Source organism: Mastomys coucha, unplaced genomic scaffold (assembly GCF_008632895.1).
Source record: "Mastomys coucha isolate ucsf_1 unplaced genomic scaffold, UCSF_Mcou_1 pScaffold16, whole genome shotgun sequence".
In the NCBI taxonomy this organism is placed as follows: domain Eukaryota; kingdom Metazoa; phylum Chordata; class Mammalia; order Rodentia; family Muridae; genus Mastomys; species Mastomys coucha.
The window spans coordinates 24459530-24471203 of record NW_022196898.1 but is presented as its reverse complement, the minus strand read 5'-3'; the positions used below and the strand labels follow the sequence as shown (position 1 = coordinate 24471203).

Sequence of the window (11674 nt, the reverse complement as noted above, 5' to 3'; positions counted from 1 at the left end):
GTGTGTGTGTGTGTGTGTGTGTGTGTGTGTGTGTGTGTGTGTGTTGTAGCCCACACATTCTCTTGAACTAGAGTATCTCACTGAATCCAGAGTGAGGCTGCTGGGTAGCAAACCTCAGTGCTCTTCTTGCCTCTGCCTTCATTCTGCACACGGTTTACAGTCATGCCTGTGATGATTTTCCCCATGGAATCTGAGGACTTAAACTTAAGGTCTTCTTGCTTGCAGAGTAAGCACACTCCCCCTCGACCCCACTGAGCACTCTTCCTGTCCCTGAGAAATTCAGAATCTGTTCAGATTCTGTTGTGGATCATTTCTTTGCAACTTGTTTCACTCTAAATATTTGGCTTTCTCTGTATTTGTATATGTCTATGTGTATGTATATGGAGGGACTCTGCTATTAATTCTTTTTGGTTGTTTCCAATTGCCTGATGTTTGGAAATTTTGGCCTTTTGATCTACCTTGCATTTGATATTTTCTTTCAGTAGAAAGAGTAGATGATACTTTTGACCAATCATTTATTGATTTCCTCCCTAAATATTGATAAAGGATTCAGTTAAGATAAAGTCTACTTTTAGGGAAAAATATTTCTAATAAGTTGATCTGCAAAGGCAAATTTAACAGAAGAACAAACTAGTTTGATCTAAGAACAGAGGTATAATTTAGTAACTGAAAGAGGTAACACTTTATCTTTTTCATAATTATTTAGTTGTTTATGATGTATAAAAGTATGTTTTTACATAAGTAATTTTAACTTAAAAAATAAGTTGAATTTCTTAAAATGTTTTGAAGGCATTACTTTTAATTGACAGGTACACAGACTGTTGCAATTATATTCATTGATGTGTAAATTTAATTCTTGCAGAACAAAGAAGACCAAATTTTTCTTGCAGAAAATTGTATAGTTAGTCCTAACTTCAAGTGGTCAATATTTATTAGTTATTGGAACTAATGGATTTATAATATCCTTTAGGTTTTAAAATAAAGTTTTTCTTTCCTTTTGTGTATTGCCTAAACTCTTAATCTCAATGTATATCAGAATTCTTCTGCCAAGTTTAAAATAATCAATTCAGAATGAAGGCTGTGTTTACAATAAATAATTTCTAAAATGTTGCAAGTGAAAAACCAGAGAAAGTTAACACTGGCAAAGGAGAACTGATATAGATGTAGTAGTATATGACATTCTGGAGGCTGAGTCACCAGGACTAGAAATTCAAAACCAGCCTCCCATTATTATATAGTGACACTCTTCTCACCAAATTAAACCATAAGGAAAAAAGTTCATGAATGTAAGCATTCCCAGTTCTACTTTCAAACTTGCAAAGTAAGATGGTGTAGGCTGTGTGTTAACTTTCTTTGAGCTGGAATTTAACAAAATATGTCTGTGTCAATGTGATCATTGGTATTTATTACCGAACACTGAGGAGGATTTAGCTACAGTGGAAGATACTGTCCTGCAGCATGGAGGATGCCATCAAGCATGCCATGTTTTTCAAAAATAAAACTTTTGCTCTTGGATCTTAACTTTCTGCAAAATGACTGCCATCCACTCTAAAATACTACGAAATATCAGCTCTCTTCACTTTGATTAATGCTGTGTTGTCACAGTGATGAATTCTTCTAGAGCATAATTTGAAAGATAATATCATTCTAAGGGGAAGGAAAGTTGAGGTGAGAATTTAGAATAGTTACCAGATGAAATCCTACCATCACATCATGGGGAGTGGGGAGGAATGTGCTAGAACATTGAAATACTGGCAGTAAATCATATTCTGTGCCTCTAAAAGCTTCTTTCCTATAGTGAAACATACGATTTACCATATTCTTTAAAGGCAGTTTCTATTGGAATTTAAACATTCTTAGCATGGATTATAGTTGCACAGGTAAATGTACATAATCTCCGTCTCATTGTTTTGTTCTGTGTTACTACTGCTGTACTTAAATCTTTATATTTAGAAGACATAAACCAAATTATGTTTGAGTTCAGTTTCTAAATTTGAACTTAACCTCTTAATATATGATATAGTATTATGCCCAATAGACTAATCTATTGTAATCACAATCATTTTATATTCTTGTTAACTAGCAATTTAGTGCTTATGATGGTCATTGTTCTTCCTATGGAGTTCCCAAGCTATATTCACTGTTGGGCTGAGGGTATATGCATCCATGTGAGTCATCTACTATGTGGAGCCTCTCAGAGGACAGCCACTCTAGACTCTTGTTTGCAAGCATAATAGAGTATCACTACTCTGTCATGTGTCAGGGATTGGTGCTTACCCATGGGATGGATCAAGTTGGCTGGAATTTGTTCACCCATTTCCTTAGTCTCTGCTCAATCCCCCATCCATGTATTTCTTGTAGACAGGATAATTTGAGGGTCAAAGGTTTCTGGATGGGTTGGTGTCCTTATTACTCCATTGGGGTTCCTGTCTGGCTATAGTAGATGGCCTCTTCAGATTACATATCTTCAATGTTGTCTGTCACAACTAAGGCCACCCCCATTAATTCTTGAGGACTTCCATTATCCCAGTTCTGTGTTATGTCCTAGAGATGCTTTCTATTCTTGTCAGTTCCATATTGTCATCATTCTTATGCCATCTATCCTGTCCCTCCCTATACCTGATTCTGACCTCCTTCCATTCCCCTCCCCAGCCTTTTTAATGACTATTTTATCTCCTCACTTCAGTCTTCCTTCTTGTTTAGCTTCTTTGGGCCTATGGAGTGTAGCATGGGTACCCTATGTTTTATGGCTAATATCCAATTAAAACTGCGTACATATCATTCATGTTCTTTTAGGACTGGGTTACCTCACTCAGGTTGATATCCACAGGAAGACCAACAGAATTAATTAACATAGACCCTTCGAGTTCTCAGAGATTGAACCACCAACCAAAGATCATACATGGACTGGGCATAGGCCTCCCCACACATGTGTAGTAGATGTGCAGCTTGGTCTTCTTGTGGATCCCAAACAACTGGAACAAGGGTTATCCCAAAGGTGTTCTTTGCACTTGGCATATGTTCTTCTAGGTGGGCTGCCTTGTCTGGCCTCAGTGGGAGAGGATAAGCCTAGCCTTGCAGAGATTAAATGTGTCAGGGTGAGGGTATACCCACCCTAACAAAAGAGAAGGGGATGGGATGGAGGGAAAATTGTGGGAGGGATGACTGGGGACAGTGTGATGGATGTAAAGGAAATATAAAAAAGAAAAGAAAAAATGATAGTGCTTTTATTAAGTGAAAGATAATATGATTTGTGTCACAAGTTTAATTGTGTACCTCTAAACAAACACAAAAGTTTTCAAAAATGTCTCTAAACATTAACTATAGTTTCTTCCATGGAGAATTTATATATTTTAATAATTTAATATGGGGTATGCCAATTTATATTTATCTGCTTAGTAAATACAAAAAGAAGCAGACAGACTAATCTAAATTAAAAGCAAAATTTGCTATAATTTTACACAGTGACTTTTATTTTAATTTTAATTTTATTTTTATTTTTTTATTTTTATTAGATATTTTCTTTATTTACATTTCAAATGATATCTCCTTTTCTGGTTTCCCCTCAGAAAAAATCCCGTTTCTTCTCCTATACTCTTCAGCTTCCTGGCCCTGACAATTCCGCTATACTGAGGCACAGAACCTTCATAGGTCCAAGGGTCTCTCCTCCCACTGATGACCAACTAGGCCATCCTCTGCTACATTTTCAGCTGGAGCTATGGATCCCAACATGTGTATTCTTTGGTTGGTGGTTTAGTTTCTGGGAGCTCTGAGGGTGCTAGTTAGTTCATATTGTTGTTTGTCCTAAGGAGCTGCAAACCCTTCAGCTCCTTGGGTCCTTTCTCTAGCTCCTTCACTGGGGAGCCTGTGCTCAGTACAATAGATGACTGTGAGCCTCTACTTCTGTATTAGTCAGGCACTGTCAGAGCCTCTCAGGAGACAGCTATATCAGGCTTCTGTCAGTCAGTACTTGCTGGCATCCACAATAGTGTCTAGGTTTGGTGATTGTATATCGGAAGGATTCCCAGGTGGGGCAGTCTCTGGATTGTCCTTCCTTCAGTCTCTGCTCTACACTTTGTCTCTGCAACTCCTTCCATGGGTATTTTGTTCCCCCTTGTAAGTGGGATCAAGATATCTACACTTTGGTCTTCCTTCTTCTAGAGTTTTTGTGGTTTGTGTATTGTATCTTGAGTATTCTGAGCTTCTGGGCTAATATAAACTTTTCAGTGAGTGCATACCATGTGTGTTCTTTTGTGATTGGGTAACCTCACTCAGGATAATATCATCCAGGTCCATCCATTTGCCTAAGAATTTCATAAATTTATTGTTTTTAATATCTGAGTAGTACTCCATTGTATAAATGCACCACATTTTTTGTATCCATTCCTCTGTTGAGGGACATCTGAGTGGTGTCCCGCTTCTGGCTATTATAAATAAGGCTGCTATGAACATAGTGGAGGATTTATCCTTATTACATGTTGGAGCATCTATGTCCAATTTCCTGAGGAACCTTCAAATTGATTTCTAGAGTGGTTGTACCAGATTGCAATCCTACCATCAATGAAGGAATATTCCTCTTTCTCCACAACCTTGCCAGCATCTACTGTCAGCTGAGTTTTTTATCTTAGCCATTCTGACTGGTGTGAGGTGGAATCTCAGGGTTGTTTTGATTTGCATTTCTCTGATGACTAAGGATGTTGAACATTTCTTTAGGTGCTTCTCAGCCATTCGGTATTCATCAGTTGAGAAATCTTTGTTTAGATCTGTACTCCATTTTTAAATAAGGTTATTTGGTTCTCTGGAGTCTAACTTCTTGAGTTCCTTGTATATATTAGATATTAGCCCTCTATCAGATATAGGATTGGTAAAGATCTTTTCCCAATCTGTTGGTTGCTGTTTTTTCCTATTGACAGTGTCCTTTGCCTTACAGAAGCTTTACAATTTTATGAGGTCCCATTTGTCAATTCTTGATCCTGGAGCATAAGCTATTGGTTTCCTGTTCAGGAAATTTTCCCATATGCCCATGTGCTTGAGGCTCTTCCCCATTTTCTTTTCTATTAGTTTGAGTGTATGTGGTTTTATGTGGAGGTCCTTGATCCACTTGGTCTTGAGCTTTGTACAGGAGATAGGAATAGATTGATTTGCATTCTTCTACATGCTGACTGCCAGTTGAGCCAGCATCATTTGTTGAAAATGCTGTCTTTTTTCCACTGGATGGTTTTAGCTCCTTTGTCAAAGATCAAGTGGCTATAGGTTTGTGGGTTCATTTCTGGATCTTCAATTCTATACCATTGCTCTAGCTGCCTGTCACTGTACCAACACCATGCAGGGATTTTTTTATTTTTATTTTTTATGTATTTTTTTTATCACAGTTGCTCTGTAGTATAGCTTGAGATCAGGGATGGTGATTCCACCAGAAGTTCTTTTATTGTTGAGAATAGTTTATTTCTGGTCAAAATTCCTGGCAAAAACAGAAGTTCTTTTATTGTTGAGAATAGTTTTCACTATCCTAGGATTTTGTTATTCTGGATGAATTTGCAAATTTCTCTTTCCAATTCTGTGAAGAATTGAGTTGGAATTTGGATGGGGATTGCATTGCATTTGTAGATTGCTTTTGGCAAGAGAGCCATTTCTACTATATTAATCCTGCCAATCCATGAGCATTGAAGATCTTTCCATATTTACTGACCCTTTAAGTTAGAAATCTTCACTCTCTTCTATACCTATTATCCTTAGGTTTGATCTTCTCATCATGTCCTGGATTTCCTGGATGTTTTAGGTTACAATCTTTTTGCGTTTTGCATTTTCTTTGACTGTGTGTCAAGGTTTTCTATAGTATCTTCTGCACCTGAGATTCTCTCTTCTATCTCTTGTATTTTGTTGGTGATGCTTGCATCTATGGCTCTTGACTTCTTTCCTAGGTTTTCTATCTCCAGAGTTGTCCATCTTTGTGATTTCTTTATTGTTTCTATTTCCATTTTTAGATCCTGGATGGTTTTGTTCATTTCCTTCACCTATTTGGTTGTGTTTTCCTGTAATTCTTTAAGGGATTTTTGTGTTTCCTCTTCAAGGGCTTGTGCCTGTTTACCTGTGTTCTCCTGTATTTCTTTAAGAGAGTTATTTATGTCCTTCTTAAATTCCTCTATCAACATCATGAAATATGATTTTATTTCTGAATCTTGGTTTTCCTGTGTGTTAGGGTATTGAAGACTTGCTGTGGTGGGAGTACTGGGTTCTGATGATGCCAAGTAGTCTTGGTTTCCGTTGGTAAGATTCTTGTGTTTGCCTTTTGCCATCTGGTAATCTCTGATATTAGATGTTCTTGGTGTCTCTGGCTGGAGTTTGCTTCTCCTGTTGGTCTATAAGCCAGTGTCAGCACTCCTGAGAAATCAGCTCTCTCCTGGTCAGACCTGTACACAGAGGGCTATGGATCAGCTGTCCCTCCTGGGTGCAGATACATGCAGGAACCACCGTTTCCCAGCTGCTATGCTGCTTCTCCTGCCTATGCCTCCTGGCTGGTCCTGCCTTAGAAAGTCACCCAAGAGAAAATCATGATTTTATTTTTAGAACCAGTGTTTTGCACACATTTTTTGAGAGGAGGAACACCTTAAAAATCTATAAGTAATAAATTTAATAGTTGTAGAAAAACAAAGACCAAATGTGTTTCCTGTGTCATTAGTGGGAAAGAATTGGAAAGCAAGAAGGAAGACTTAGATACTATCCAAACCCAGATATTATCACGGTCATTTCACCTGGGCTTTCTAAAGTCAGTTTTCCTTGGTTTCATAATGAGCATCATAAATATTTATTTTCTTTTTTTGTGTGTCATCTCCTTTGGATAATAGTAATAAAATAAATATATATACACAGCCTCACTCTGAAGAAAAGAATGTTTCTAGGGAATTAAAGATATTCCAGTAAATTTACCTTTTATCAGAAATGCAAGGTTATTTTTGGTATATAATCATAGTGTGTACAGCTGCATTGTATAAGACAATTTTTGCCATACTCTATGCACTTTCATTTACTCCCTTTAGTCTTCCTTGTTTCCTATTCTCCTTTCTATCTGCCCCTTCCTCCCCCAGTTTTTTTTTCACTTTCAGGTCCTTACACATCATTTTATATACCAGGAGCTTTTGGATTCACAAACAACAGAAAACATGATGATCCCTGTGTCAGGATTACTTCACTTGATTTGATGATAATGCACTTGTGTCTATTTTTCGTACAGTAACAATATCATTGTTTTTAATGGTTGAATATAACTGCATATACAGACAAACTTAAGCACACACACATATATACATATATATATATATATACATATACATATACCACATATTCCTTATTTGTTCATTTGTCATTGAACTTTTAGCCTACTTTATCACTTGGCTACTGTGCATTGTAACACCTAAACATAGATGTGATAGTCTGTGATGTATGTTGATATAGAGTTCCTGCAGTATCTTATAGTTGGATCACATGGTAGCTGTACTTTTAAATTTCGTGTTGCCTTCATCATGATTTAAATGATAACTCTGGCCAGTTTGTGTTCAACTAACAGGATACACCTGCTCCTTTTTTCTTATACCCTTGCGAGCAGATCTTTTGAATTTTGAATTGTAGTTGTTCTTACTGGGGTAAAGAGTGTTAAAATTGTTTTAAGTTTCATTAATTTTGAGGTTAAAAAGATAAAACAGAGTTTTATAGGTTTACTGGTATTTGTACTTTATCTTCTGAGAATAGTTTTGTCAATTTATTATATCATTCATCAACTGGGTTGTTGGATTTGTTAGTGTTTTGTGGCTATTTTTTTCCTGAAATCTTTGTATACATTAGATGTCAATACTCTGTCATATGTATACCTGGCAATGATTCTTTGCCATTCTCTATGGTGGTTTTTAATTCAACTAAAATTTCTTTATGTTATGCAGCAACTTTGTAATTCATCTGTATCATTTGCTATTCTAGTAAAAATTTTCTGAGCTACTGCAGTCTGTCCAAAAGATTTGAAGTGTTTTCTTTTATTCCTTTCTGGTATTAAAGGTCTTTGATTCATTTTTCAATAGTTTTTTGTTTGTTTGTTATAAACAATAACAAGGATTTAGTCTGTTGAGCATTAACCAAGGAACTGTTGATAGCTGATGGCTTTTGTGTTCAGGTTCATATTTATTTAAGCGTGTGGCCCCTGTTAAGGTAAGCATGCTCGAGTGAATAACTCCACACCCATTAGTATGTGGACAGCACAAATTGGACTCAATAGATTACTTTTTAAAAAAAACAGAAAAAATACAGAATTGAGAGTGGTTAGAGTGTGAATCTTGGGAGAATTTATCAAGGATGTGTGTGGGTAAATGTTATCAAATTTCATCGTATGGAATTCTCAAAGAACAAATTAAAGCACTTATGGTTTTGTTTAGTTTTGCTGTGTTTTTAAAGGGAGATATGTAGCTTCACTCTCCTGGATGTGAATACCCAGGTTTTTTTTGTTTGCTTGCTTTTTTTCAGAAACGTTTAACAGGCTGCCTTTCCTCAATGTATGCTTTTGGTATCTCTGTCTAAAGTGAGGTGGCTGGAGCTGGGCGCTTTACATCTAGCTTTTTTATTGTACTCTTATCTATACATCGTTTTCTGTGCCAAGAACCATGATGTTTTTGGTACAGTGGCTCTGGAATACAAAGTGAAATCAGATACTGTGTAGGTTAGGATGCTTTGGCTTCCTGGGCATTTGGAGCTTTTGTATGAACACTAAACAAAAACATTACTTTGCCTCTGTGAAGACTTTCATTTAAACTTTTGTAGGGATTTCACTGAATCTGTAGAACTTTTTTGGTTTCATAACATTTTCATATTTATCCTGCCAATCTGTTATCATAAGGTATCTTCTCATGTTCTAGAATAAAGAATCTTCATCAATTTCTTTTGTCAGTATTCTAAAGTTTTCATTTCACAGGCATTTCACTACCTTGGGTAGGTTCATTTCTAGGTAATTTAGAGCTGCTTTCCAAGTTTCCCTGGTTCATTTCCCAGAGACCCTAGCAGACAGGCCTTTGTGCAGTTTGCCATGTTCTAAAAGACAAGACTAATTTATAATAGTAAATTAACTTCCAAATATATTTTTGCCATATACTGATTTTTAACATGTTACATAAGAATGATATAAGAAGCTATTAGAACATTGGTAGCAGGATTCATACTAGAAGAAGAATCCAGTTTCTTGGCATTATTTAAGTATCTATACTTTTAATATTTGCTATATGAACTCTACTCTACTTTTGATCTTATAAATATTATATGCATATTAAATAATCTGAGCGCTTTTGAAGTTTACAAGGTTTTATTCTGGACAATTTAAAATCCAGATTTTGTTAAATTCCTTGAATAAAATTAATGACTAAAATACAGTTCTTACTTTCAGGCTGATCTTTAGCACTGGCTTGAATGTCTATTTAAATGAAAACAGCAGGGATTAGGTAACCATAGGGGGAGGGGAGGGGAGTGGCTGTCACAAGTCTGTGCACAGTGCATGCATCCATATTTGTGTGTAAGGAACAATATCATGTTTTCATGAGTAGTCTATGAATTCAGTGTGAAATAACACTTCTAGAATTTATAATCACTGATTTATTATCATTTCAGATGGCAATGCATCTTAATAGATTTGCAAAAGGTCATAGCTAAGAAATTCCAATGTAATTTTTGCTATTTCAATTGTTTACTAGATGAAAAATTTAATTAGGCATACTGCCATGACAGAAGATTGGAAAAAAATCTAACTTCTAACTCTGTTGTACTTTTCCTCTCTCTGGATGTTTTCTGATAAAATTGAGATCAATGTTTTTGTGTGGCTGACACTAAGTTTCTTAGACTCTGGAGACTTTGTGCTTTCCTTTTGAAAATTAGTTTAAATTTAGATCCAGAATTCTGTAGAGTCATGGAACAGAGCAGCTTATTTGCTGGGAGGACCCCTCAGAGAATAGGGCTTCTCAATCTTCTCCTGACCGGAGACATGCCCTAAAGAAACATAGGTAACCGGAGACATGCCCTAAAGAAACATGGTAATTAGTTCTCCATTAACTAATTAATTTATTCACTTTACTTCTCAATTACTGTCTCCACCTCCCAGTCTTCCCTCATAGAGTCTCTCCCCCTACCTTCCTCCTCCTCTTCTCTCCAGGGATGAGACCCTCCTAGATATCTCTCCACCCTGGTGCATCAAGTCTCTGCTGGGTTAGGCACATCCTCTCCCATTGAGGCCAGACAAGGCATCCCAGCTAGAGGAAGAGATTCTATAGACAGGTAACTACTTCAGGGATAGCCCCACTCCATTTGTTGGGGACCCACATGGAGACTGAGCTGTACATCTGTTGCATATGTGCCAGGGACCTTGGTCTTAGCCGTGTATGCTCTTTGGTTGGTGTTTCAGTCTCTGGGAGCCCTTAAAGTCCAGGTTAGTTGATTCTGATGGTCTTATTGTGGAGTTCTATCCCCTTCTGGTGGGGGCAAAGATATTTTTAACATTATTTTTTAACTTATTCTAAACCTTTTCCCACCTCATTTGCATGTTTCATACTTCATTTTAATCATATGCTACTTACTGGATACTCTGATAGCCATACACCATTTTACAATGCGTATTTTTTCCTTTGTGAACTTCTTAATAAAACTAGATGGTTGTACATCAAATGATGATGTATCATCCTTATGACAGGTGATGGTAATGAGCTCAAGGTGACATAAAGTGGAAGGGAGAGGGTCCGGGGCCCTTTGGAAAAAGCAGGGAGTGCTTACAGGAGGAGACCTTGTCCAGGCAAAGATGGTAAAGATAAAGATACAATAGGAAAGGATTTCCTGTAGGTCCTTCAGCATGAAGATTATAAGTGAGGAATGACTTGGAGTTTTAGGGAAGTCCAGACAGAGCACATCCTGCTGTTTATCTCAGGACTGTATGTGCTTACTAAAAATGCTTTGATACAAAGAAAAAATCATTACAACTCATCCACAATCTTTGTAGATATGATATATTTAGGGTTTTCTGTTTGGTGTTTGGTTGGCTTGCTTTTGTCCATGAAGTCCATAAAGTAACATAGCAATCATTTTCAGGGTAGGATAGGTGCAAAGGCTGTGAATCTTTCTGTTTACACAACTCCCTGCTCTGCTTGCTACTGACTATGTGACTAAAGGCTAGTTATTTTAACTTTCTGGGCTTGAATTTCTTTATTACTAGAATGGAAAAAAAAAACAAATATTTTAGAGTTTTCTTGAGGACTAACTGATAAAATCTTTTAAAGATGCTTCGAAAAGTCTGAAGCTCAGCTCTTTCCCTCAGAATATAGTGGCCACTGTTGGGATGATTAATATCAGAAGGCACCACACTAGCTTCCAAAGGAGGGAAGCAGCCAACAGTTCTACCCAGCTATGATTACCATGAGCCACAATAATAGCCATCTTGATTCTATAACAGTGGTGATGCAGTAGTGTCACTTATACCCTGGTGATAACAACAGCTCTCTAGTTGGTCATAAGGCCTGCCCAAGAAAAGGGAAATCATTCTGGGTACTGGAATTCTATCTAACTACCTAGGACTAGTGAAGTCATAGGCCTTGGACGAGAACTCGTAATTGGTACATTACTAAGCTAGCATTGTCCATAACTACATTCTAAATATCTACTC

General features: G+C 36.9%; 1 protein-coding gene across 4 annotated transcripts in view; it reads left to right on the top strand.

The window, feature by feature from the left end:
• Positions 1-11674, top strand: part of Zbbx (zinc finger B-box domain containing) — a 112636-nt gene that overhangs the window by 40205 nt on the left and 60757 nt on the right. The gene's annotated exons all lie outside the window — the stretch shown is intronic.